The following is a 26805-nucleotide window of genomic DNA, read 5'->3' on the forward strand; positions in this document are numbered from 1 at the left end:
CCAAATTACTTCTTAAACTTTAAGATTGTTTTGACATTCCAGTAGGTAAAGTGTTTCCAAGTCTAGTGTGCTGGTACAACAGATAGTGCACTTACCTTTCTGCAGATTTCACTCAAATGAAGTGACTCCCTTCAAACACTTGTATGAATTTAAGCCTGCCTCAGATACGAAGCTACTAGAAAAACTACACACAGAGGCATTTTTCAGATAATCTTGATACAGTTGTTAGTTATACATTTTTTAAAAATATCTTTCCAAAAAATCACCTCATTGAAGTCTCCAGCAGTCATACCTCTTATCTTTGTTTTAGAGCTCAGCTGCTCAGGGCAAGATCAATACCATAGGCAGAAGGGTCCTGCAGGTACTTGATCGACTGAGAGATTTTTCTCTGGCCAATTCATTGTTTTTGAAAGTATTTATTTCACCTCAAATAAGAACAAATATTCCTTTAACATCACTCTTGACACCAATTCTAAAGGCTGCTCTTAGCTGCCTTCCTGGAAAGCCGCTAATGCAAAAGTATCTTAGACAGGAGGGAGTCCAGGCACTCAGCAAAGTTTCATAAAGGAATTAGGAATTGCTCTGCTAGGTCAAGTCATTGATCCAGTTAAAGGATTGAAGAAAGACATGGACACATAACCAGTTACTTAACTAATTAACCCCCAGCAAAGTGAGCCACATCAATTGGTGATGTCCAAGCTCTCAGTCTGCTGAAACGTGCAGTAAAACTATAGCTTCTCTCATCATGGAGGTGAATCTGCTCCTGAGGGAAGGTTTGTTAGCAATGCTCATTTCAGAAGCATCACCACACCAAGAGCCTGCCCTAAGCGCATCTTATTTATCACACAAAGGATAATCAATACAGAGAGATCGTGACAAGGAGGCTACTTCACCAAATAACTCAAATATTTTAAGACTCTCCAGGAGAAGAGGCAGAACATAAAGGAGCTCACTGGCTACTTCTGAACTGCCCTGACGCTGTAAGATCAGCACTGTGTTCTTTGCCCTCCTGGTACAGCAGCAAGGAAAACACCAGCCGACTGCTTGGCTCCTCACACCCACAGTGAGGATATTGGATGCTGTCATCTAGAGAAGCCCTCTGGGGAGAAGACAGAGCAAATACTTCTGCAGGATAGATTCCAGTAAGGACAACAAGGAGTGTCCCAGTGGGGCTGGGTGCCTGGCTGGCAGTTGCTTGGGGAACACGGAGCCATAGCAGTGAGGGCCTGACCCAGCAATGCCATCAGTGATGGGCTCCTGTCCACATCTCCTAAGACCCAAGTGTTTAATTGAAGCTAAGCTGTAATTTGAGCGTTCACCTGAGGTCTCCAGTGAGGGGAGAAATGCCACACCAGATCTCATCTCCACACAGAAAGAGGAGTTAAAGAATAAAAATAGTAGCAGCCAGGTGCTCCAGTTCCTCAACTTGATTGAATTTGGCATGTGAAATATAGTAAGTTCAAACAGTAATTACAGAATAATACGTATGAGAAAAAGGCCCAACTCACAAAAAGGAAAGCAATTACAAGCAAAATTATCTAGGAAAGAGAATTAATGGAAAAATATGAGTGATGATGAATATATTTTACCAGATGTCAGAAAAGTGACAATTATAGAAAAAAAAAATTCTCAAAAAGAGACTTGTTTCATAAAATAAATGAAACCTTCTAAAATTCAAAATTATATGAAAAGTGGGTGAAAAGAATTTGATAGAATTATTAAATAATTTAATAGTCAGGAATTGTTTTAAAAGCTGATTGAGATCAGTGCACATTCCATCAGTCAAGTCCATTAATAGATGCAAGTAACTGAGCTGACAGGAAGAAACCAGCAGCCATGAGGATATTCAGGATAATTCCAGTAATTACACTCTGTGGGGCAGATGACTCTGTGTTTGGGAGGAAGTTACTCAGGGTATCCATAGGATCACTTGATGGACAGATGCACATCCAGTCACATCACCTGAAGAGAGGCACAGTACACTAAGTGAAATGAGAGAACACACTAATTAGGAAATGCAATCATTAGGAAGCACTTAATAAATAAACAAGAGGCACTGGGAAGGCTGGCAGAAGACAGCAGAGGGCGAGCAGACTTTGAGGATACAAACTTGGTACCTTCTGAAGGAAATGCCCCTGATAAATTATTCTGTGGGGAAAGGAAACCTGCTCATTTGAAAAATACTAACAAGTAAAATGAAAAATAAATTTGATACAGGTGGGAAGAGGTCAGTATGAAAAACTGAGTCATTGCCGAGTATGGTTGGCAAGGACCAGGGAAGGAGAACATTTCATAGGAACAGGGATCATTGCTGGGTTACAAGGGCAGCCGAATGTAGCAGCTAGCAAGACCTGGGGACAGCAGACAGCCAGCAGACAGCCAGCATCCAGCCATCCTTCCCTGCAGCACTCCGCATTTATTTTCTTTAGAGATTATTCACACAGCTTTCAAGGCTTTTAAGATTCATGAGACTATCCAGAACTAGCACCAAATTTCCTGGGCTTTTTGCAAGCTTGATACAGCTGGTGAGGAGTCTGTGATAACCCTGCATTGACACTGCCTCTGGATGCAGCACATACCCATGGGGAAGAGGGTATCCCTGCACTTGCAATTCACACTTACACACTGCATGCCCTGTACCCACAGCACAATGCTTTCTGTGCATCAACCCAGCAGCTAGCCAGATGCTCAAAAAAGTATGTTCCATCTTCTTTTACCTTCTGCCCTTTCCTTCCTAGCTGTTTCATGGACAAATGTGAGCATTGAAGAACACCTTAACAACCACAAAACTGTTTATCAGCACCACCACAGAGCACACACAGTCCATCCTGCATTTCGCTGTGTGCTCTTCTCCTGCCACTCTATGAGCTCGTTAGGTAAATGCAAAACAGGAGTACCCATAATAATTTTTCTTCTGCTTTATGAATATCAACCAGTTCAAATACAAGTGCAGTAAATAGGATTATTATTATTCTTCTGTTTATATTATGCTGGTCTGCCCCAGCACAGAAATCAAATAATTAATGATAAAACAAAGTAATTCTATTCTAGGCAGCAAATAAACACCTTCTGGGCGCTGGTCAAAAATGCAGCAGTTGTGCATCTAAAACACGTCCCTGCCTACTAAATGTGCTGCACATGTGTTCCTATTCCCATTCAGCAAAGCACCACAGGGTCAGAACCCCTGACAGTCAGGTCTCCAGTCAGCCTCTCCTTGGTTGTCCAGTACCTACAACATTTCAGATTTCTGGTCAGAGTGAACGACTTCTTTCACTTGTGTTCTCAAAATCTGTGTGCTGCAGCCCAATTTCAATCCTGTTTATGCAAACTGGGATTACTCTACAGAAGTCAATGGCATTCTAGGCAGGCACTCACTTTCCAAGGAGGTTTCAAGGAATGGAGGCAGCCCAGGAGGCTGCCACTGCCTCAAGGACTGGCTTAGACACAGCAGTACCATGGAAGTGATGCTCCAGGTCACAAGAGAGGAAAAGCAGGCAGTGTGGTGGGCTATATGTAAGGTGCAGAGCAGCTCCCAGGTGATACCTACTTCAGTGAGCAGCAGCTGCAGCAGCAACGTCACTCCCCTGCAGCACCCAGCACTGCACTGAGCTGATGTTGGGAGCTTAAGAGAGAATCTGCTCCAGCTCTGCTCTGACCTCTGCAGCCTCCCCATCAGCCTCATTTGTTCCAATGAATTGACAAGACTCCTTTCAGCAGCACAGCACTAAACTCAACACCTCCAATCTTCAGCAGTTGGAGTTTGAATAAAGAAAATGCAAGAATGCTCAGCTCTGCACTGGAGGTGGGATTTGTATGTCTGTGGAGATCTCATCAATAGAAAGTGATAGAGCACAGTTTTGTGGAAATTTATCCAGTGTTTCTACAACTGAAGAAACACTTGAGAGGACAAGCAGTGCTACCCACAAACACCCATTTTGTGAACGCAAACACCTCTTTTTTTATGTATGTGCAATTTGCTTTCCGGCACATACTAATGGAGAAAAGAAAGATGCAGAGCACGACAGGTATGATGGAGCCTGGAGCAGGCAGCATCAAATATTTAGGAGGGTACCTTCAGGACCAAGAGGCAAGAAGTCAGCCTGTGACCTTGACCTCCCTGAGATGCTGGTGTACAGACTGTGTCTTCTAGTAAATAGCAGGAAGCCAGGTACATGGGTATCTGCAAGATGTGTAAATTCCTCACAGTAGACTAGGAGCTTTATGTGAAACTGAAAAGCCTTCAGTTGCTGAAGGTGGGAGTGAAGTGGTTCTTTTAGTGAGGCTTCACCAGTCTCATGAGAGTGTCACAGTGTTTCAAAGAGATCTTCTTGCTTTTGGCAGAGGAGATAAAAACCCAAAGATGCTTGAGCAGGACAGGTCCTTCAGCTTCCCTGTAGGAAAGGTGATGACAGTGAGGAAGCTGCGCAGCCTGTCTGTGTGCTGTGCACCTGGGGCATGATGCACACCCTACCCACGGTGCTGCTGCTGGGCACCACTGCACAAGTGGTGCTACACTTGGGAGGAACACAAAGTGAAACAGTTCTGAAAATTTGTGAAATCTACTGAGGCTTCTACTGAAAGATTTGGAAATCTGTTAAACACTGATAAAAACGATGAAGTAGTTCATAATATCTTATTAACTACTGAAAAAAAAAAAAGGCTTATTGCTGTACTGAAAAAAAGGGGAAAAAAGCTTGTATAAGCATTGCAAAAGCGCTACAGATAACGTAACAGCATCCAAAGTCACCCAGCTGCAGGCTTTACAACAAAAACATGTCCCGAAGGATAACAGCAATTGTGCTTGCTAGAATCACAAAATCAGTCAACTAAAACCATCATACGAAAAAATAGAAATAAAAGCATTATTCAGGCAAAGCTGGATTCATTTACTGTTTATGCAATATAGCTTCCCATTTGCACTGGGCTACAAAAGTGGCTGTCCAGCCACAGCCCTACAGTTCACATGGCAGCTACATCAACTCCTTCCCTTCACTCAGGGCTGGGTTGCAAAACCTTTGCCCATCATGTTTATGTGTCTAGCAGCTTGTGCACAGATACAAAATACACCCTCTAATGAGCTGTACAGAATCCTTCCCTCATGGTTATATGCTCAGTTCTTGATAACAACACAGCTCCCAGAAAGCAACACCACATGCACCCTCCCCTGCAGGCACAGTAGCATTTTGGAGGACTGGGAGCCTTAAAAGGACTCTGATGGAAGAAGGCTGGAAATCATGTTAAAATCATTTAACCCTTCACACCACATATCGAAGACCCATGCTACAGAAACTATTCTCTGGCTGGGGAATGCTTATGCCCTTCACAACCCCACCAATGCCATTTTGAATAGAGCCAACATCTTCAAAAGGTGTTTATTATCTATGTGGCCACTAATCATACTGCCTTTTCATGGGAAGAGCAGAAGATCATGGCCAGAAATACTTTTTACTCTCCTGGACCCAAATGGGGCACTTGCTCCTGGGGACCTGGATCCAGCAGAGCAGGAAACATGCTTGACATGCTCCATCAAACACGAGACCAGTCTCTTGCAACTGAGATCTTGCACACCAAACAAGATGGAGGTTACAGACAGTAACATACAAAGCTGCACCCCAACTCAAGCAGCTGTGAAACACTATCAGATTCAGCTCAGATTTGCCTCCTGAAGACCCCAGGGCTCCTAGGAGACAAGGCTTCTCACAGAAGAGTAATGCTGGAGAGCTCAGCACTGCACAGCCATGCACTGCTAACCCCTGAGTACCATAGATACCGTAGACATCACACTCGAGATCACGCTCTGGGAATGTATCCTTGCTCATTGCTGGCTGTTTTCTAGTCAGAGTTGCTTTTCTGAAGTCACTTTTACATACCAAAACATTTTTTGTGTATGATTCAGAAACATGCTATAGTAATAGAGGGGAGACAGGGAGTCTGCCCAGCTCCGTTCAGTTTTATCTCTACCAGCTGCTGTACAGAGCACAAGCAATTCAGGAATCATGGCAAAAACATTTTTCTAAACAGTCCTATGGTCTATTGAGAGGAACGGAAGTTTATTACCATCAGTGACTCACTCCCCACTGAAGCTTTTTCCTGGACGAACTGCATTCTACACTATTATGTTCCAGTAACAATAAATTATTAATAGGCGAGGGAATTCATCGTTCGCCTCACAAAAATGTAACCAAAAGAAAGGAAAATATGGAATATGCTATAGAGATTAAGTTAAATATTTCATCTCTCCCCCTCTGATGTGCAAGAATTATAAACCTTCATAATAAATTTGTCATAGTTTGTCAGAGGATATGCACGAACATATAGTATTGAAAAGGAATTGTGTTTATAACAAATGTAGCTTAAAAACACATTTTTTTCCTCTGTCAGTTCTTGTACTAAGTGCAGAAAATTTGCTTTCCCCAACACAGCCAAAAAGTGAGATCTTAGGATACCTGGGATCAATTCCTGACCCTACTAACCTTCCTCTATGATCCCTGACAAATCATTTCACCTCCCTCTGCCCATCCTCCAGCCCATAAATTAGGAACAACACTTTTCACCTCAGCAGAAAGACGTGAAAATAGCCTCCGTTAATGATTTTTAAGGCCACATTTAGCAATAAGGGAGGCAGGAAATGAGATCGTAAACCCAACAGCACCAATTAGATAGGTGATTGCTACATGGAGTAAGGAGCTGACATCACCTCGGTGTTAAAAACCATTGTTCACTCTCCTGGTTCTCTGCCACTGGCTATCTTTGGATTTCAAGCTGCACATAGAAGATTTCCACACCATCATGCTCGAAGCTTTTGAGGTTTTTTCCAACTACACAGCAATAGGGGAAATTCTGCAGATTATCTCCCAATTTTTAAAAATAAAACCTACTCGAACACCTGGCTAATACTCAAAACTATAGAGTTTCATACTACACTAGCAAGGAATAGAAGAAGAAAAAAAAAGGAAAGTAAAACTTTTAAATCTAGAAAAGATACTTTGAGCTTCTTGAGCTTCATGCCAATCTACATCCAAGTCTACCAAAACAAGGCTTCACCCAAAAACTGACTCATTCCTAAACTCTTAACAGCACTTTGTCTCTTCCATCTATGTTTATCCATCTTACAATCCACTGTGATTCCGTGGCTCCTACCAGCATTGGAACATCAACATACTTGCAAGTGTGTGTGCACCTTCCCACTCTTGTGGAAACAGTCCCCGTTTCATAGGATCAGCCCTGAGGGCATCAGCCCTGCAGCCTGTGGCCACCACAGGGAAAGGGCCTCTCCCCCCTCAGTCTGTGCAGGAAGTGATCCATCTATTCACTGCCACTGAGGTATGACACACACAAAGCCTATTTACAGGAACGATCAAGATTCAATAAAGCAACTTCAAAATATGCCAGATGTCAGCTCTTCGTTTACAGAGACAGCAGTGCAATTTGAAGGCATCTGTAACTATTGCCCACTCTAAAAGTGGGAATTTTAAAGGAAAAGGTGGGTGGAATGGGAGAATAAACTCTTGTGGTTCTGACTGTCAGTAAAGACCAAGAGCTAGTAATGAAAAGATTAGGAAAAAAGAGCAAATGTACAAAAGCTCATCCCACCCATCTGAGTAAGCAGGCAAAAGTAAAGGGCTTGGCTGCTCAAAAATGGTGTGGGATGATGTAGTATGAACAGGACCGAGGAGATCTTAGAAGCACCCCACTGCCTCTGTCCCTGGAGCCAGGACAACTCCCATGTTGCTCCATCCTTCAAGCACAGAACATGAGCTAATTGCAGCAGTTCCTCCAAAACTTACTGATTTAACAAATGCTGAACAGACAGAGTGCTTAGTGTATCAGATGTGCTCTGGCTCCTCCAATTCCATCTTAATTCATCCTAGAAGAGATCTTGGAATGACTGTGTGGATAAAACTCTGGACAGGCAGCTGCAGCACTCACAGGAATGTCTTGAGATCCTCTGGTATACTTCAAGGGCTGGGGAGTAGGTCCTTCTGGATCTTTTCCTGTTCCTGACATGTGAACTTCGATTCATTCTCTTGTAGCAGGCATAATTCAAACGTACACTTAAATGTTTTGTTAAACAGTGGTGGATTGCTGAACTACAAAGAGATTTTATAAAACACCTTGAGCAGGAATACAAGTTATTATAATGACTTAATTTTTAAAAAAGCTGTGTGAAAAGAAAACATTTATTCACAGCAATGCAGATTTCCATTGTCTTAAAATCATCATTAGGATGTGAAAACAGTCTGTGAAACGTTTGAGATGGCATGGAAATAATTTAGACAGTGCTTAAAACACCATTTATGGAAATTTGGTTAGAAGACTAAAAAATGATAAATATCTACCTATAGAAGCAAATTTACCTTCCAAAGTCATGAGCAAATTTATTAGACAGCTGTATTAAAACCAAGTTTATTTATACTGAAAAAAATCTTGGGAGGAAACAGAATTTGTCTGAGATCTGAACTCGCCATTCATGCTTTACTGAACAAATAAAAATAAAATAGGCATGATGAATGCATATCCAAGTACTATCATATTCTAAATGTGCTTAGTATCTGCCATAGTACCACCAGTGAATGGAGAAAGGTAGCATTAGAGGGGGGTGTAAATTAATAGTTCAGTATAAGGGGCAACAGTTTAACTTAAAAGTCATATTCAAAAGAAACGCACTTTACTTTTTTTCTGTTAGTGTCAAAGGTAAAGAGTAACCAGACCTCAAACATGGAGAACATGTCACAGTTTGAGCAAAGCCCAGCTCACAAACCCTAATTCCCAGCACACCTTCAGCAGGAGCTCAGAGAACTCATTTCCCCTTTTGCCAAGGAAAAGGGGGTGTCATTTCAGGCCACAGAAAGTTGTACATTTGAAAGACTTACAAGTTCATGCAATTAGCAAGTTACTGGAAATCTGAAGTCTATAAAAAAAGAGAGCTCACTAAGGACAATCCAACACGCAAAAGGGCCATTCCTGGCTCCTCTCTGCAGGATCAAAGTCCTCCTGAGCAGCAGGGTGAGAACAGCTGTGGAGAGGAGGAAGAGGAAGGAGGGCAGCAACAAGGAGCTGCTGAGCAGATCCAGAGACATCTAGCCACTGCTCCAGCCTGTTCACAGCCCTGACACAAAGATCCTGTTGGGGTGGCACCTGCCCACAAGCACCTGACTGGCAAGGGACAGCAGCTATTCCTGGAAGAGTTTGTAGGACAGTATTATGCCCATAGGCATAGGAGTTCTATGAAAAAGTTTGGCTCAACACAAATTTCATTTTCTTCTGCATTTCACCTTTCCAGACCAAATTCACATCACAGCCTGTTCCTACAAACTGGGTGCAAGTAACAGGCAGAGCTTGGGACAAAATCTGGCTCGCTGTGTTTCCTCAAACATGTCCATTGCCCCCACAGTTCCCCCAATACAGCCCTGTGATCCATCACAAGAATATCCCAACTCCTTGAGCCCCACCAGGGTGGGGTGTCCCACAGCTGCCACATTACACCAGTGGCTGTTATTCCAAATAAGGGAACTTGTTGCAAACTCCCCTCAAGCTGCCTTGTTCTGGCTGGTTTATGTTAGGGAGACAAGACTAAACAGACCTTCATATTTTCAGAATTAACCACTAAAAATGAAAAATTGATTGTTTGTTTCCAGAGAGCAGACGAAGGGGAGTCCTGCGGCCAGCGGCCTCTTTTGGAAACCTCACCACAGCGAATGCAGCACCGGCTTATCTCTTTTGTCTTAAGAGTCTTTGGGATGGATTCAGTGAGAAGTAAACATGTGTGAGCTCCGAGTCACATTTTGGTGCAACCACACCGTCTCCCTCCAGTTTCTCCCAGTGTGAACCAGGCTCAGTGTGTGGCCCCACAGCAGTTTTTCTGTTGTATTTCCCCATTATTTTTGCCAGGGTGACAGTCAGGTCGTTTTTTTAAAGCTGATCTATTAAATGTCAGATTACTGGAAGTTTCACTGCTTTACAGCAAACTTGCACCACACAGACTCTTAACTGCCGTCATCAATGTAAATCAGTCCTGGTCATTTCTTGCTATTTAAGTGGCTTCAGTTGTCTTTCTAACTATCAGGACTGCTATTTAGTGCTGCAAGGCTTGAATTAAATATTTTTAGGCTGCACTCCTTGAACAGATGCATTCTTACTCTATCTGACTACTAATCCACTTGGAAGCTGTATGACCACTTTTTGTGCAACACTGAGCTCAACCTACTAATACCACGTCTCAGCAGAGCTTATTTACTCAAGGTTCAGCCTAGGCAAACTGAATTCACCTCTGCCTGCCACATGGACATATGCTCACATCCCAGCTGGCAGGTTCTGGGTATCGCCTACTTAACCCTTGCTTTGCTTTTCCCCATCCCTGCACAGCCACAGGCTGTTTATTCAAACCTGATAAACACGATAAGCCTCAGCGTGGCAAAGAAATATGGAAAACAAAGACAAACACTGCCCGGGATGTGACATTTATTCAGCAACAGAATTTCAATAGAATGCTTGCAGCTAAACAAAGAGGGAGAGAGGCAGAAGAGAAACAAGGAAAGGTCCTACAAGTCAACAAGGGGCACAAACCCCATCATTCACCAACACTTAGAGGAAACCCATCCTTAGCTCCTCTTGCTGAAGATAAATCCAGACTAAGTTCCATCAATTCCATTAATACATTACATGACCCATAATTAAGCTATTGAGAAGCCTTTTTCTTCCCAAAACCCAGTGCATGGGCTGTCAGCTCCCCACCCCGCAGTGGGAAGCACTGGGGCTGCAGCAGGCAGAAAAGCAAGGAGGCATCCCAGATAAGGATCCATTCCACCGTTACTGCTATGCAGGGAGCACGACCTGTGTTACTGCTGGCTCCCTAGAGACCCAGACAGAAGTCACCACATCAGTAGAAAACAATTAAAAATCATCTGGAGTAGCAGCACTGAGCTGCAGGCAGGAGAGGCAGCAAGAGAGCTTGGAAAAGACCAAACTCCTTATCAGCCTCCTTCCACATCCGTAAGTCCAGTCACGTTTTCAAAGCACACATCAAGACGCCGCATTTCCGGTTGTGTTTATTTGAACTGCATGTATAAATACCTTATTAGAGAAAGAAATGGCCTTTTTCATCACAAATTGCCTCTTCTTTATCCCAAGCCTGTGGCACAGACACACAGCGACGCGGAGGGTGCAGGCACGGCTGTGAGCACAGCTACTCAACTGGCAGCAAACCAGGCCGCTGTGCTGCCAAATTAAAAGCAGAAATGCAGATGGGAAAGGTGCCTTTTCTCCCTCTGGCCAAACAGCCACCTGGCACAGGAGGGGTCACACTGATACAACAATGGGAATGCAAGAAACCCATTTAAAGCTCAACCCAGCTCTTCCCAGGAGACATCCCAGGCAGCTCTGGCTGCACACAGATACATGTACCCACAAGTTCCTCCCCTTTTTATTCAGTGCTCCTAGTCTGGTCAGGAATTGAGAAAACTATTAAAAAACATCAATTTGCTGTTCTTAATGCTTAGCTTCAAGAGAGACAACCAACAAGAAAACACAGGTTTGAAAGGAGACAGCAGCAAGTACGTGAGTACAAGGCAGGGACTGGGATTTTCCATCTGTCTCTGCCAGGAACTCACTTTCTCCTCTGGATTACGTTTGCATAAGGCAGGATCTAATCTAAATGGAGAAATTTGTGTAGATTGGTGCTTGCTTTTACCAGAATTACATTTCAAAGGCCAGATGCTGCTCTTTGCTGCAAATCTAAAGCAGCACTGCCGAGGGACAGCACAACTTCCAGTTTACATCTGTGTCTCTCACAGCAGAACCTGGTTTAATAAGTATTGGGACCTCAAATCCAAAACCCGGTTACAGGTAAAAAACAGCATGATGGGGCTTTTTGCTGCTGCATTATCTCCACAAAGTACATCAACAGTGACTTCAGGTAACACCATGCTGACTCAGTCTTTTCAGTGTAAAGTTCTGGGGTATCTGAACTCAAGCAAAACTTGATTGCAAAATAGGTATAAGTTCTCTTAAACCATAGAGTGAATGTCAGGCTAATTTCATAGAATCATTAAGGTTAGATAAAATCTCTACAGTCATCTAATCCGACACTTCCAGTTACAGCAATTCCACCACTTCCCTGGGCAGCCTGTTCCAATGCTGAACCACCCTTCAAGAGAAGAAATTCTTTCTGGTGTCCAGTCTGCACCAGCTCAATCAAATTTTGTTTTTCAGCTCAGATGGTAAAAGTGCAATACTTGAAGAGATGCTCACTGCATCTAAGAGTAATTTTAGATTACCCCTCAGCGAACACCTCCATACTTCCATCTGTGAGCCACTTCACACTGGGGAGGCAAAGCTCCATCTTCTTCACTTTACAAGCACAAGCAGTTCTCATTAATTCAAGGCAAACTCATATGGAATACAAGGCGGAAGAAGTTGAGTGCCTACACACACAGAGACAGATATGTGGGTATCTGTGTGTGTATGCACGCTGCCAAAGCCTCACAGATCCTGCTGTGACCACTTCTAATTTACTATTACTTCCAACCCCCTCAGTTTTACAAACCATTGTTTAATCAGCGAAGCACTTCGAGGGAGTTTTAGTTCTGCAACAATGTCTCAAAAAAAAAAAAAAAATCTATAACTGTTACATCCAAGGTGGGGGGAAAATGTGTATGGACTAAAATTATCTCTGGAGCTCTCACGGAGCCTTTTAGTAGGCAATTAAAGTTGCGGCTTCAGGAACAGGTTGTTACGATGAGGATAAACACTCTCACACCACGGATGAGCCAAACAAGCTCGGTGCTTTGGGGCAGCTGTAAATCCCAGCCGGACAGAAGGCACCGGCCATCCGGGTGTGCGCAGCAACAGTGACAGCTGGCGGACACGGGAGGAAGGCCCTGCACATCCTCCTCCTCCTCCTCCTCTTAGGCTGAGTCACGACCCACGAGCCTTGGAGAGACGAGTCAGAGTCGGGTGGTTTCACGCTTAGGCACCACCAACCAGGCACTTGAGAGAGATCCCAGCATGGCCAGGGCATGATTTCCCACCTTTGCTCATCGTCCCCTCCTGCTGCTCTTGCCTGTGTTTGCCCAATCGTTGTTCTGTGGGGGACAAAAGGGGCTGCTGAAGGCACAGAGTCTGGCTCTTTGTATGTTTTAAGTTTCTAGCAAAGGTCTCATATTATAAAGGAGAAACTGTGTGACAAGCAGTGGAGAGGGATGCCCAAACTCACACCAAGAAAGCCACCGGCAGCGTGGGACAGAAGTCTCAAGGTTTGGAAAAGCCACAAGATAAGAAGTACCTCTGGCTGCAGTCAGTCAAGGGACCAGTGGGACCACAGTGCCAGGAGGGGTGGCAGCCATTCACCCCCAGATGCTGGAGAGTCTGAAACCTGATTCTTATTATTCTTTTGGGGAGAAAACAGCTTTTTAAAATTGTCCATTACTTTCTGTCTCACACCAAGCAGGGAACAGCCTGTACTTTTTGCTTCTGATTTGCAAATATTAAAACCCCTCTTCCCACTATTGGTGACTCATGAAAGTGACTCATTCACCTCTAGATAGTTTTATTTCCTACACATTTAAAATACAAAGGAAAACAAAAACATATTGACCTCGTGAGGAAAAAAAAAAAAAATAGCCTTTTCTCCTACTCATCAGCTTTTGCTTATAACACGGATTAAAGAAGAGTTCATCTCAGACTCCAGACACTAAATCGCTCCCCTGGGTGGTCTACAAAGCCAGGAAAGTGATGGCACAGGAGGACTCCTGCCCCGGCTGTAACCACATTACTCTCCCCACTAGAGGCTGCTGAAGCAAAAGCAACCTGACAGCTCTGCCCATGCAGGTGGCCACGGGCTTCTCAGCCCACCTGCAAGCAAAGCCAGAGCCCTAGAAAGTAAATTAGAAAATTGGTGGAAAAGAAAGATTACTTTGCAGATTGCTTTTGTGGGGGGTTTTATAATGCTGAGAGGCTCTGCAGTGAGTCACCGACTCACAGGGGCTCTACTTAACCAGGCAGTGGGGTGACAGAGGGTGGGAAAAGAGAGCACTGACACAGTCATGCACATACAGCTGTGTGGGAAGACAACGGGAAAAGATCACGGTGCCGTTCCTCAGGAGGTTACAGCTGCACAAAACACTTACCTTGCCCCACTGACTTGAAGGGCAGAGAAAGGGCTTCAAGCTGAAAGCACTGAAATCAAAGCCAGATGTCTGGGCAAGAGAACAGGGAGCAACATTAAACCCCTGTGAAGATCCCAAGAGGATCAAGAGCTGAAGACTTGGAGGGTGCATTTCACTGAATCACTGCATGCACAGCTTTGTCAAGCCAATATTTGTGCCTTCATCCTCCTCTCCAGAGTCACACATCCAGATCTCCTTAATGTACAACCTTTGTGCAAAGTGAGAAAAGGAATTTTTTTTCTTTTTGAGAGGATGCTACTGTTGAATAACTATCATTGCTCATTAGGATAACAAAGAGTTAAAAAACAGAGAAATTACACTGTCTGCAGCAGAGGTAATGTGACTGATTCTTATGCTTAAGGGAATCGAAGGGAGAACTTGTAGGTAAAGATAGCTGTAAATTCACCACCTCTCAGTGTCCTTAGCAAAGCAATTCTTCAGGTCACACATCACACTGAAAAGGAACAGGAGCCACAATCCCAGACACAAAGCTCTGGTGCAATTATACAGTTCTCATTCAAGGATCTCATTTCACTGCTAAGCGAAAAACCCAACACCCTCCGGGCTAACAGCAACCATTGCTATTTCCCAAGCATAGGTTACACTTGGGGGTTTATTATTCCAATCCCCTTTTAAGTTGTAGATCTTCCCTCCAGTCAAGCATCAGAATGCCAACTATCAACAAGCTTATGTTTACTAATACTCTTGCACTGTGATAAGCATTGAATGGGTAAGTCTTTATGCAAAAAGGGAAAGAAGCATAAAGGAAAAAAAAAACCATTACGTTTTCCAACAGCACACGTTCTCTAACTACTGACAGCTGGGGGCAGGATAAATCTGTTTTCACAATGGATAGCAGCTACCACTTTCTTTGGTATCCTAAATTTAGAAACCTGTTTTTATCACCTGAGACAGTGTGATTTATTAGCAGAGATGGTATAGCTGGTATCCAACACTTGGCCAGTTGGCAGCCCAGGAGAAAACTCAAGAGCTAGGTCCAAACTCAGAGGCTGAGCCTCGTCTCTGCTTACAAACTTGGCTGAAGTCCCAGCTGAAGAGACAATATAGCAGCAAGTATCAGCAAAGAAGCTCCAAGCAAACTTAACGCACAGGAACTGTCCACCAGAGAGCCATAGTGAGGCTCATCCTGCATTATCGTCTGAAAACACAAATCTTATCATGGGGCTTGGGGGAAAAGGAAGAACATGCAATGCTGAAACATCATTAAAATTAAGTGTGACCAGCTGCTTTCCTCCCCATGAGTTTGAGTAGTAAGTCTAAGATACTTGTGATTTCTGATTTACTGTAAGATGCCCATGATACAGAGCTGGTTACTACCTTTAATCTTCCAGGCTCCAAAAGAGCTGCCAGAGAGCATTATTTTTAATGCACTCTCACACAGGGATAGAGTTTCCAAGGAAGCTGCCAAATCTAGCAAAGGTTTGCACTTTTCCTTTCCAACACTTTCTTAGAAAGCTGGAAATAACATTACCTTACTCAAGTGGCCATTTTAATTAATTTAGTTTTGCTTTAAATACAACAAACAAAAAGAAAGAAGAATGAAGCTGAATTTTTGGGCACTTAAAGCTGTCTCTTTAAACATAGAGCTCACCAAAGGCTTGACAGGCAAATCATAAAGATCTGTAGGAAGCCATTTTAAAAAGGGTACACACTGTCCAAGGCAGAGCCTGTATATTTCTTACTGCCCCAGAGCACATGGACCATAATCCTAGATGGGGCTCCCAGCTTACTGCAAGATAAACTTCAACAACGCTGGTTATTAACACTTTAAAAGCCAGAGCCTGTGCTCATCCAAGTAAATGAGAGCCAACTTAGCCTTTATGTTGTATTCTTTGTCCTAGGAAGAATTATTTAAATCAAAATACAGCTGACAATTCATCTGGGCTATGGATGAGAAACTGCATACTTGCAGTTAAAAGCAGAGCTCCCAATACCTCCTGGCTGCTAAAGGTAGACCTCTCCTGAGCTAGTCACACAAGAACATCACTGTCTCTCCAGGAAAAAAAAGAGATGAGATACCTCAGCAATCAAAGGAGGCAAATGCAAATCAAACATGTTAGTGGAAGGCAGCATTTCACAGCAGTTACTGCACTGAGGGGAGAGGAGCCAGGTCTCAGAGCTTCAACACCCACTTCTGCCACCAGGGAACCTCCTCCTCCTCCCTCTGCTCTCAGACTGGATGGAAAAGGAAGAAGAGTGTGAGGTGGCATTAATATGCAGATTGAAAGAGATAACTCAGCAGCCCATTCCAATTAACTCCACCCAAAACAAAACTATTCCAAGCTTTTAATGCCATAAGGTATGCCTGGGAAGTGCAGGAAGGCACAGCAAAGAACCTGTCATTTCCCACCTGCTCAGAGGCAAGCCCTGTCATTCACCACTTGATGCTTAGCCAGGTTTATCACCTACCTCTGGCTTCTCTTAGTCATTAGATAAAAAACTACACTAACCATTACTGCTGTCCAGGGCTGCAGAGGTCTCTTAACACTAGCAAATGCTATTAATGTAGTAAAGGAGAAACAGATTGCCTGGGCTGCCATCTCACTGACTGCTAGAGAGGCAATCCCCACATTAAAGGTGGGAAGGAGGTGAAATGCGTCAAGCACAGATGTTCAGGATATAGAAACGGTATTTTAACAAAGCTTAAAACAGACCCCAAGGTGTGTGTTTGCTGGTCCTTTTGCATGGGCCCAAACATCAGCCAGTGACATCTGCACACATGACAAATGCCAGAAAGGAACTTTCTGTGCTGGTGTATTTTTCTCAGTACATTAGTCATGCTAGAGCTGAACTGTCACAGCTCTTTTATTATTATTTACCAAAACAGTTATCAGACAGACTTGCACTATTAAATTCCTGTATCACAGAATTACTCTGATACCCAGAAAGTGCAGTATTATGGAAGTGTTGTTATTCCCCAGCTTGTCTTTCCTTCTCTCTTTTAACAAGGTTCTTTCTGTGCTGGCTGCCCTGCAGGAAACCACAGGAGTCAAGTTGTATGCACGGATCTCACCCTGCAGGCTTGAGGGGCTGCTGGCTCTCACAGCACTGCTCTCCTGGACCAGCCTCCACCCATTTAAACCAACTTATTTTTTGAACCTAAATAATTCAAAGCAGAACATAAGGTTTTTTAAGAATGCTTATTGTTTTTCCAGCAGCCATTTTATTTCCTACAACAGCCAACCTACACTAGTCCTTTGAGCCGACTCAATGAAGACAACAGTGCTGTTTTCTTTACAGAATACTAATATGGTCTTTGGAAGCAAGATCCTAGACTGAAGCTCACAGAGGCGGCACAATCAGGCTTCTGCAGTGAGATGACAAAGAGGCAAAGTACTGTCTTGCAAGTATCCCACTGTTCCATAAACCCAGCATCTTGCCTGGCCTCTGTGCAAGACAAGAGAGACGTTCCAGTGGCAGAGAAACATGGATGGAAACACTACAACATGGCTGCTTTGTTGGTTTCTTCTGCTGAATCCCTGTACTCTTTGTTCACAAAAATGTGAGGATCACAGCCCTGGGAAATCGGCCTTCAGGAGCCTGCAAGGGACAGCCCTGCAAGTCAGTGCACATGCTGTCATCTCCAGGAAGAACCTGCTTGCACAGGGAGCAGAAGAGGTCTCAGCAGGAGAAGAATCTTCCCTAAATTGTTCAAAAGCTCACCAAATTAAGGCAACAAGCTGGTCAAATGACAGCCCACACCCTCAGTTCAGACATGCCTTCAGTCCTCAGTACAATCCCCCCAAAGAAGTTTAACTTTCAGCAAAGCCACATGAGACGATCCTTCCACACAGGATGGCTTGGCTTCTCTCCCCGGCCAGACCATCCCGCCCCATCCCTCACCTCAGGACACATCACATGGCACAGCAAGTCCATTCAGGGATGCAAATGAAAACTAACTTTTCAAAATAAGATGTGGGGGGTAAAGGAATTGTTTTTTCAGGGAAAAATATTTTCTTGAGTGGTCACCAATTGTAAAATGGGGGCCCACAGCAAACCCAACACTGACCACCTCCAACCTCCTCTGAATTCACACAGAGTCACTAATTTGGGTCTTAATGACAGCAGCAGGAACTGGGAACTGCCAGCTCTTTTCTGCAGCTTGTCTCTGGTTAGAATTATACCACAACAACAGCAATGCATCTCTAAGTCTCTCCTTTCTTTATCCCTACATACAGGTATTTTGAGGTGCAGAGAGGTGAAACGCCTTGGTATCTGCACAGGAGAACTGGGAACATCAAGTACAGGGATTTATCTCCACTAAGCCCTGCTGTGACTAGTAGACCATGCTGTCTTACTTTACCAAGCAGATTTCTGCAGTGTTCAGACACTGTTCTCCTGCAGAGATTGCTGCAAAGGAGATAATGGGGACAGAAAGTTCCTCACACTCTTTGGGAGTGGCCCACCACTATGCACATATCCAAATCTAGAGTAACAAACAGAGAGATGGTTCCTGTCCCCCTGCACTTCACCTGACTGCAGTGGTCCTGGCTCCCTCAGGAAACTGGATAAAAGCAGCAATAAAACTGCCCAGGATACCACTTTACTGGCAGTAGAGGAACGGCCATTAGCCAAATGATTACTTCATTTAATATTTGTTTACAGCTGCTGGAGATTTCCCAAGGTTAGATGCTGGTTAATCAAACCATGGAGCACCATTCAGCACCTGCCCCACAAAGTTTAAAAGCCAGCTCCAAATACAACATACGGACTTGTACCAAAGCAATACTGCAAATCATGCTTCCAACACTATTTCCCGTGCTTCTCTTTTTTCCTTCCTTTCTGGTACATCACCACCCACATGAAAGCCAAAAAGAGACCGTAGTACCTGGTTACACAAGGGGAGCCCATTACAGTAGCAATTTCAAAGCTTGTTCCATAATCCAGCAAAATTTTTCAATCCAGAAGTCTCATTATAGATTGACTGACACATCTCCCCATCCCCACAGCTGTCCATCCACTGCTGCAGCAGCCTCATCAAGTGCAATGAGAACTCTGCCGTAGCATGTCCCTGGTGCATTAGCTGGAATCATTACATCCAGCTGCACAACATAAAACTACAGGAAACAATTTCATTAGGGTCCCATTAGGCTTAGACTGGGTTGGTCTTTTCACATGCAAGAGCACAACAGGGAATAGCTTTGGGCAATAATTTGAATGCATTGCTAAAACCATTATCTAAACTACAGATTCATATTTACAGGCACAGGCTTCCACCCATCTCATAGCAGCCCTCACTGGCACTTTGGGATCTGGTATTTAAAGCATTTGGTGCTGGCAGCAATGCTCCTCCAGGCTCCTCCAGGAGCTTTAGGCAGCACAGGGACACGAGGGTCATTCATACAAGTCCACTGCTTTTCAAATAATCCCTGGAAGCTGCCACTAGGCTGGGGAAGGGCTCAAAGAAAGAACATCTCCTGAAAATCAGCCCTGTTTCGCTTTGTGCTTTGCAATTCACAATTGCTCATGCAATTACTGGTCCACCCTGACCCAGCAAGAAATCTTAAAGTCACAAGTTCTTTATTATGCTGATTCAGGGTAACCCAGTATGGGATATGGCACAAGTCCAACGATCCAAGCTCAAGAGATTTTGATTTTTTAAAATGATGCTTCAGTGTATCCATTCAGCTAAACAGAAAGCCCTGTGTCATCATAAAGCTGTGATGATATTCTGGAAATACAGTCTCACTGGAGGAACACATTGTAATTTTATATCCGGCTATTTAAGAAGATGAGGCCATGCCCTGAGTGACAGACACTTTGATGAAACAACACATGAATTAAACATAATTGTACTAGAAAAACAGTAAAACAGAACTAATCATTGAGGCCCCTGTGTTGTACCACGAGCAGTGACATTTGCATTGGCACAGGGCATTCCCATCCACAGAGCTCCAAATCCTCCATGTATATCAGTAATTAAACAGTCTGTCACACAGCCAGAAGGAGACAGGTTTTGCCACATCCAGTTTTGCAGAGAGTGAGGTCAAGATCCCACCACAACCCATGGAACACCCGGCTGCCTGCGTGGCCCCGCGTGCTCCCTCCTGTCTGGGCAGGGACAGGGGTTTCACCTCCTCTTTGCTCCTTGGAATGGCCACCATGCCCTTTGCTTCATTAGGCTATCCCCAGTGGAAAAGATACTGCATGGTCCAACTAGATTCCTCCCAAAATTCAAACCTATGACCTGCAGCCATAGTCTTACTAATGTATACTCCCTCATAAAATTAAGATGCAATCCTACACTGGTCTGCCTGCTATGAACATGTCTCTACATTTGGTGTTGTCCATATCCATATTTAACCTAATAAAGAGAATAAAACTGGGTTCAGGAAGCTGCTTTCTTCTAGGTTTCCATGAAAGCTGGATCTCAAAACCCTTCTTTATGTCAACAGCAGATAACTGTTTCACAGACTTCATCTAGCAGGGTTGGGAACTAACTTAAAAATGGCAGATGGAAGCATTAAATATTTACTGGACTGGAATGCATTGATTTCAGAAATTAACACTATGCAAATTACTTCTGTGTGAACAGTAATTAAACAGTCACAGTCCAGACCAGGTTCTGAGTAAACTGCAACTCTTTTTGTAAAACATATGTATACATAAAAATACTAACACTTGTCTACTGATTTCCATCTGCACACACCAAATTGCTCTGTGATTATGAATTAAAATTAATTAAAACTTTGGAATGGTTTTCCACATAAAGTTGGAACAGTAGGAGCCCCTGTGATGGGCACTCAGGCATCACGCCAGTTAAGCTTGCAGGGAGCAGGAGTAGCTGATGCATTGCTTTAAAATACCAATGACTTCGTGACCTCATGGTCCCAGCACTAGTAATGCTGGGACTGAGTTTATGATAACAGTGGGATTGAACTGCAGCAGGAAACCATGAGAAAAGTGCAACTGATACTGCCAGGACCCTTGCAGGCTCCACACGTGATCCAGGAGTACAGTCGTAAATATCATAAAGCTGCTGTTTGCTTCTGAGCTTACTTGTCCATGTGGGAATAGATTTGCTCAAGAGATATTGCAATTTTATTCCCTCAAGAAGAGTATTAATCTTCAACTTGTGCTATTGCATGAGCAGCAATGAGACTCACAGAGTCTTTAATAGACTCTTTTTAAAAGAAAACATGTTTTAACTCTGCTTGAAAAGTAGCTTCTTTTTCCAGAATTACAGGTCTTCCTTTCAAACACTGCCCAGTAGCCTTTCCAAGACTCCTTTCCCATTCACTGTACCTTCGCACTCAGGATATCAGAAAGGTAGCATGTCCTGTTTGTTAAGGCAATAGCAGAAGCTTCATTGAAGTTAATGGTTCATGGTACATTACTGAACTGGAAGCACTGGGCACCATTCAGCAATCTTTCCTTCTTCAGCACAGACTGCTATACACTGTATTTTGCTACCAAAGCTGGGTTTATTCCATACTCTGACTCCATCACTGCTTTTTTACTTTCTCTCTTCCCCCAAAACATATGTACTTAAAAACCCACCAGAAATGAACAAACCCACCCACACAGGGATGGCGGGTGTGCAAGGCAGACTCTAAGCTCTTCTTGTGTCTGTGCCGAGCGAATGGCAGCAGCCCCCCCACAGACTGCCCTCAGCAATAAGGAGCTTATTGTCATTTTATAGGCGATGCTGGGCTTTGCTCTGGTGGTCAAGGGGGCACAGAGAGGCTGCTTTCCCCCAGCAGCTGGGGTTTGATGCTGACCCCACCACGCTGTGTTCCCACTGCAGCTGTGTGCCCGGGGAACGTGGAGCTGGCTCCACAGCAGCACCAGCATGCACAGCACAAACCCCAGCTGAGGCACTGGGCAGAGGAGCAGAAATCAGAGGCCTCCTCTGGTTTAGCCCAGCCAGGTGAGGACAGGGTGCTGCTGAGAGGGTAGGAAAGGGGTCGTAGGTGCAGGTGAGTGGTGGTAGCCTGCACAGATGCAGATGGGCTGGCAAGGCTATGTTCATTTTGTTGTGTGCACATGCACACAGGCTTCCTTTGTCTGCTTTGTCCCTTTGTGTCCCATTCCAAGGTGCAAATTGGGTTCATGTCCCCAGGAAATCCTAGGAGTTTGTGAGCGAGTTTGCAGAAGGAGATGAAAAGAAGGCGGCTGCCAGGAGACTTTAATGAGAGCTACTTCTACACTCATGGTACAATTAAGAGTCACATAATGAAACAGAGGCTGGTTTGTTTGTTTTTTAATGAGCTCTATTTATATTTGACTTTAACTATCCTCATTCATCTTCTCTGAATCAAACCTCCACTGCTGAAATCTTGTGCATCAGAGTTAATAAAGGACAGCTATAATCTGATTTACCATATCATTCCAAACACAAATGTACTCACAGGAGAGGCTGATAGTTTACAGCAGCAATGTTTAAAGCAGAAGAATTGACAGCAAATTGAACATAACTTCTCAGCTGCCTTGCAGAAGGCTGAACTAAGTCCATAGACTTGTCTGAGGCGTTTTTTAACATGTTATTGTAACACTAAGAGGTTAAGGCTCATGTCAAAGCTAGGTTTATGCTTCACAAACTGGAAGCTGGTGGAAAGCAGGTGCCTTATCTGATAGATTTCATCTGGCTGTTAGGGATGCCTGAGTTTCAAGATGTCAGAGAGAGTGGAAAACCAGAGGAATCGCATATGAACCAACTCAAAGAACACAAGATCCTCAAGCTTTTTACCTTCAATAATGCAGAAAAGAAAAAAAAACCAACAAAATAAATCAAGAGAGTTTATGGTTTACTCTGAGTAGAGGATTAAAACAAAAATCAGCATTATTATTCCCTTGATTTCTCCCCTTCCTTAAAATAGAGAAGCCACTGATTCCAGCATAGCCAGAAATGTGAAATGGAGGTTTTCTCCTTGGAGGAAGAAATTTTGTCCCTTTTTCCATATTTAAGCTTTTAAACAAAGAGAGCTTCATTCTAGAGGAGCAGCTGTGTAATTAAGACAATTTCAGGATGAACAGTGTGATTCAAGAGCCAAATACTATCTTAATTATATGCATTAATATTCTGCTAGGAAGATGCTTATCAAAAAAAAAAAAAAAAAAGAAAAGATAATTCATGTTATTGCACAAGAAAGGCCACTAAAAATATAAAAGTAACAGAGAAGGGTGACAGTCCAAGACAGGGCAGGTCACTGCACGCTGTGAAAGCAGCTCCCAGCTGCAGAGGAAGCGCCCAACAAGCAACAGAGAACACGCCTTTCTGAGCAAGCAGAGAGTGGCCAAAAGTCAGCTGTCCTCAGAGGTGAATACTGAATGAGGGACTTCTGTGTCAAAGGGGGAGCTGCCCTGGGGCTGTACCAGCTACTTGGGAAGGATTCTTGGCTGTGGTCTGCTCTAATTTTTTGTGAAGAAAATCGAAAAGGAGTGTTTTCACAGAAACAGGCAGCAAAGCGAGAGCCGGAGATCGGGACAGGCGGGTTAGAGAGAAGAGCCTCTTGGCTGGATTGGGCACTGGGATGCCATCCTGTTGTGGGGACACACTTCAGTCCTCATCTACAGACCACCCCCATTGCCAGGAGGTGGGCGAGGGGCATGTCTGGCCCTCTGTGGCTGCCTGGAGGAGCCTGGCTGGCAGATACAGGGCAGCCAGGGCACAGGGGACAGGAGCAGTGTGGGTGAGGAGCTGGGGAGCAATGTCTGTCACTGCCCCAACGGGACTGAGCGTCCCTTGTCAGAGCCACAGTGTGGCCCCACACTGCTCCTCCACCTCTAACCAAGGCTGCATGGCAAAACCACAGCATCAACTGATCAAGAGAGAAAAGAAGGGATTTCCTTGAGGGTTAGGAAGCCACAACTAGGTGTGGAACTCCTGATTCCCACTATGAACAAAAAAAACCCCCCACAAAGTCTCAGAAAAGCCAGAACTGCCTTGCTTGTATTGAAACACTGATTTGAGGGAGTTTGCAATTGTACAGTGGCACGAGCCCTCTGGTCTCAGGTGCGCGAGGTGAGACTGGGGATTTCTGGCTCACAGCCTAACCATCGGGCTCTGTGCTCCATCAGCCCCAGGAAGAGAGGCAGGCTCCATGTGTGAGTGGGAGATCTCCAAAGAAAACCCAGGTGCTGCAGGGAATACAAAAGGGCAGGGCAGGGAATACAAAAGCATCGCTCCTTCTGCCGAATGGGCAAGGAGCCAGCGTCGTGCAGAGGTGCTGTTCAGGATGAGACTGCAGTGCAAGGGCAGAAATGCCTGAGCTGGCTCACAGCAAGGCTGCAGTGCGGCTGCAGCAACCACGCAGGGGATGGGCAGGGCCAGTGTACCCAGCTGAGAGCCCCACAGGTGAAAAAGGACTGCACACACCTGGATGAGCTGCTGTGGTCCTACCTGTCATGGAAACTGGGTCTCAGCTGAACTCCACCCTGGGCTGTGACCAACGAGAAAGTGCTAATGTCCCAGATGGTGCTCTGCATTTTATGGTGGTTTTGGGTACAAAACGCCACCCAGCTCTCCAGCTAGACCAAGTTAGAATCAGGTCTAAATCATCACGGATAGCTTAATGTTTGGTTTTGCAAAAACAGAGCTCAGTGAAGAGCCACAGAGACACGTGTGTTATGCAACGACAAGGAGAGGCTTTAGGTCTGTTCTCGGCCCCCCCCCCCCCACATTTTTACTTGGAGACCCTGAAGTGCCATGAGAGGGCATGCAGAAAAAAACCTAGCCCTCCTGCCTTTTGATTCTCACCAGGAAGCATGAGCTACAACCCTTCTCTCTGCAACAGAAATAATTTTCCTATCTCAAACTGGTTTAAAACACTATGCCTTACAAATGGTTAAGGACTCCAAATGACATGCGGCAGAAATACAGTAACTTGGCTGTCCTGGGGAGAAATGCTCCATTCTGCATACAGCAGAGAGAAGGGCAGGTTGAGGGCTGAGCTACCACTTAGCAGAGTCATTTGTCCAAATTCTCATGTTCTACTAAGCCACAGACCATGGTGGTGAGGAACAGCTACTCAAATCCTCTGCTGCAGAACAATTTGGATGCAGAATCAAACTTCACCTTCACATCAGTCCCATGATCCAGTGCATGAAGCCTGTTATGCTACACAGGGAAAGCAGCAATGTTTTGCCTTAGGACTGGAATGGCATCCTGTGGTCCAGTGACTCCAGTGTTTCCTTCTCAAAGCAGAAAACTCACAAGTGCCTTCCACTTGGGTCTCAGGAGCACAGCACAGGGATGGGATGGCATGGGATGGGATGAAATGGGATGGGATTCATCCGTGGATGCCTACATCCATGGGATGCAGGCAGTTCAGTAAGCGGACCCCAGAAATTCCATTTTAATCTCTAAAAGGTTTAGGAAACATTTCTCTCACCCATCTTAGGAGAGCTTCACCTGCATCTTTCGACACTCCAGAGGTGGAGAGGTGTTTCAGACTTTGCCTCCTGCAGCTTGTCACACACAAGGCTAACAGCCCCAGTGCCATCCCCTGGGGAGATGGAAGGCCACCCATCTCACAAACAAACCCGGGATTGTTACTCAGCTACACAGAGGGCCAAGGTCTCATTAATCAGCATTGACTTTTACAACAGAGACCATGAGATATGAGTGATACAAAGATGGATCAATTCCAAGAGGATTAGGGAGCAAGAAAAGGCTGTGGGGAATGGTTGTTTTGTTTTTTCTTATTCTGAGTTTTCCTTGTAAAAAGAGACTATTGATATTTTAATTCCTTTTTCTATTAGAATGGGGAAAATTGCAGTAGGTCTTCTGCCATGTATCTAAACTGCAAAGTGCTACACACCACTGAAATGAAAAGAGGATATTGGACTGGCCAGTCTCCAGTCAATGGATTCGTGTATGGACCTGAAGGTTACGGATCAGGAGGGGTATTGCTGAAAGGGTCTGGCTTAGCTTTGGTTCAGAGGATTTCCAAAAAAATGCAAAGGTCCACCAGTTCTCTGCCTCTACCAACACAGGGTCAAGCTCATGATAAAATAAACCATCTGCTCTTTCAGACTTTCATCCCAAACCAGAATAAACCTGTTTTGATGCTCTTGTGGACTTGGCTCCTTCCACATGTCTTTCATGTGCTCCAGTTGACATCATCAGGCACTCACACTCCTTGGATGAATTCCTCAGGCATTGACCAGTGGGATTCTGCCTTAATTCATTACTCTTTTCTATATGGCAATGCCAACAGCAGAAACAGCTGCCCTGGTTTTGAGCACTAATTAACCTTACTTCTCACTTTCATCTCTACTCTGTTGCTGATCCCTAGGAAAAGGTCTTTGGAATTCAACAGAGAAAGCCAAATCTAGTTCTGAAGAGGTAATCCACTGGCAATGACAGTGGAACAGGGCACGATCAGCAGAAGGGGAGCAGATCCTGTACTTAATCCCAGCCCAGAAGCAGATCCTCCACCACCACCTCAACATCCACATTCCTTCCAGGGTGAACACGGGAGAGTCACACTCACATTGAGCTCTGGGGTCTCCTTTCCTTTTCCCTTCCCAACCATTAGAGGGAAGAAGTGTTAACATCTGCAATCTGCATCTGCTGAAGAGGAATGAGAACACTAAATGTATGTCTGTGACAACCAGGCAGGGCAGGAACAACCACCTCCCTTTATTTAAAACCTTTATTTAAAGGTTTTTATTT

General features: G+C 44.4%; 1 protein-coding gene across 1 annotated transcript in view; it reads right to left on the reverse strand.

Moving 5' to 3' along the window:
* Positions 1 to 26805, reverse strand: part of NEURL1 (neuralized E3 ubiquitin protein ligase 1) — a 146144-nt gene that overhangs the window by 106986 nt on the left and 12353 nt on the right. The window lies entirely within an intron of this gene.

This window comes from Corvus hawaiiensis, chromosome 8 (genome assembly GCF_020740725.1).
Source record: "Corvus hawaiiensis isolate bCorHaw1 chromosome 8, bCorHaw1.pri.cur, whole genome shotgun sequence".
In the NCBI taxonomy this organism is placed as follows: domain Eukaryota; kingdom Metazoa; phylum Chordata; class Aves; order Passeriformes; family Corvidae; genus Corvus; species Corvus hawaiiensis.